Source organism: Helianthus annuus, chromosome 4 (genome assembly GCF_002127325.2).
Source record: "Helianthus annuus cultivar XRQ/B chromosome 4, HanXRQr2.0-SUNRISE, whole genome shotgun sequence".
Taxonomy (NCBI): Eukaryota; Viridiplantae; Streptophyta; class Magnoliopsida; order Asterales; family Asteraceae; genus Helianthus; species Helianthus annuus.
Window position 1 is genome coordinate 177,185,604 of NC_035436.2, and position 2,984 is coordinate 177,188,587.

Here is a 2,984-nt window from a genome sequence, read left to right on the forward strand (position 1 = left end):
GGAGTAATCCATTGGCCCGTCTTCAATAGGGTTTTAACCCACAAGTAATGAACAAGCATAGAGCTTGAAGATTGTATGATTATAAGGTTAGCTTGGGCTATCCTACTTGAAAATCCACACATCACTTGATGTTTTCTTAGATTAGTTGTAGTTATTTCATTCTTTATTGTATATTCTTGACCCTCCTTGTTGTCTATGACAACATGTGTAGTGGTGAATACCGAAGAGGTACCTAAATGGAAGATTCATCTTACTACCTCATGCATGACTTGTATGATGTTATATTAATACATGATTGGACTTAAACTATAATATATACTATAAAATACATATATAATATCTAAGTAACCAAACCTTTGATGATAGCCTAGTGGTTATTTGTCAAAGTGTTAAGTTACATCATCTAAGACCATGGTATTTGTTACGATTCTAATGGGCATTTTGACCCATGAAAGCATTCAAACTCTTTTGAGTTTCATAGTGTCAAAAACATGTATTATGTCATAGATGATTACTTGCTCATATGTCTATTTTCATGTCCTTTTAAACTCCGGATCTTTAATCTTCCGTTAACATCCTATACTCACACACCTATGTTTCTTCGTGTAGAAGGACACGGTGTTCCATCCTAATCAACCAACAAATCTCGCGGATTTACCAAGTGGAAAGCTTGCAAAACCGTGAGTATACTCGATCCCATTTTATTTTTTACACTTTGGGTGCAACATGTATGATATACAAAAACACAACACTTGAAACTATTTTAATCACACTCTATCCACGTTAAACATGAAACTATATGATGCTTGTTAGACTTGTATGCTATGTAAACTTTTTGTGCCGATATATGCTCATTAACTTTGCTAGCTTACCTTAACAATTATAGCGCTATAGGATTAACGCACCGCCCATTAGTCTTGGGGTATTGTAAAGTTAAACATGTTAACCTCCTGTTATTCTTTGGGATAGGCAAAATTAACGCGTTGTATACGTGGGTTTGAACATATAGTACACCGTTTCAGCATATTAGTAACTTGCATATTGTATTTCATGTGAGCCGTTAACATTTTTATTCTATATTATGCTATGTATGAAAAATTGTATACTCGCTAACTTTTTGTTGATATATTTTAATACTTCTTGCAGGTTGATATACGAGATGATGTTAAACGAAGAAACGAGATTTAGGTGGACTTAGAAACACACCTAGAATAGACGTTTACTTTGTTGTTATGTTTGAGACAATGTTGTTCTTATTTGAATTTGTATGACATTTTTAGTATTGCTATGAAATTTAATTTAAATTATATTGTCACATAGTGTTATGACGTTTTGAGCAATTTGTTTGTCTCATCCTGATGTTTCCGCCATCGGTTGGGGTGTGACAGTATTCTTGGGCCTTTTACTTTCCGGATCGTTCTTTACTCACGAGTTTGCAAGAGATGGGAAGTTGTTTATTTGTAGCTTGTTTACAAGCTTTTGTTCATAATGTATGTTTGCTTACACTTTATTTGTAGCTTGATTACAAATTGTAAATCGTTTGTAGAAAGACAGGTTGAACTAGTTTGTAGTTGCCGTTTTGAGCAATAAACTGTTGTTTGTCTTTTTTGGACTAGTCGATCTCGTCCTGCCCCACGGCCGAGAATTTTGGTTAGCATGCTTGCTATGCCTATGTACATGTGTGTATATTTTTTATGTCCTTTATCTTGTGGGGTTTACAGCCATCAGGCACGTCTGCCTTGGTGCATTGCCCCGTCCTGGGACCATGTTTTAACGGTCCTCGAGTGTTTGAACAAATTTTGCAAAATAGATCATTCATTACTAAAGTGTTGGGGGGAGAGTCCCCAATACATATCATCATTAAAAAGAGAGAACTTGATTATAAGTTGTATTACAAAAGTGGCGCTTAGGCCTTTTCTCATGTCCTTCTACTGAGGGTTGATCCTCATTCATAGTATTTCCTAAGTTGCATCAGGTTCCAGGTCCTTGGGATCTCTTTCCCTGGATCGTTTCTAACTTGCATGCTCCTTTACCATTGGCCCACATGACCCTATATGATCCTTCCCACTTGAGTCCTAACTTTCTAGTGTTCTCCTGTAGGTTGATCTTATTGGCCCATAGGACCAGGTCCCTGGGTACTAGGATGAGCTTCTTCATTCTTGCATTATAGTATTTCTCCATTTACTTTTTATACCTAGCCTCCCTAACTGCAGCAATTTTCCTTCTTTCCTCCAGGAGGTTGAGGTTCATTCGAAGGTCTTGCTCGTTCTCAGCATCCCGTAGCTTCATTCTTGCTGTGGGTGAACCTATTTCAACGGAAATGACCGCCTCCGTCCCATAAATTAGGCTAAAAGGCGTTTCCCCATTGGTGACCTTGGGGGTCGTCCTGTAAGCCCAGAGGACAAATGGTAGTTTTTCCAACCAGCCTTTTTTTTCCGCCCCAACATTCCTTTCATTTCCCTGATCACACTCTGATTGGCCCTTTCTACTAACCCATTTACTTTGAGCATGGGTGACCGACGTGAAAACTTGTCGTTTGTGCATTTGCTCACACCAAGGTTTGAAGGGTTTTCCTACAAATTGAATACCACTGTTGCTGACCAGTTCCAACGGTATTCCGAACCGGCAGATGATGTTATCTAAGACGAATCTTTTCATTTGTTCTCCCGTAATTTTCGCCAAAGGCTTGGCCTCAACCCATTTGGTGAAGTAACCAATAGCTACCACGACGAACTTTACCCCACCCGGGCCCTAAGGGAATGGTCCGATGATATCTATGGTCCACTTCTAGAATGGTCAAGATGTTGAGACCGGGACCATGGGGTGCTTGTGGTGATGGGTTATGAGGGCATGGATTTCACAGTTGTCACACTTCTTGATCTCTTCCATAGCAGTCTCGTACATGCGATGCCAATAGAACCCCACATTCATGGCCTTGGCTACGACCGTTTTTGGCCTCGAGTGCATCCCGCAAATCCTTTCGT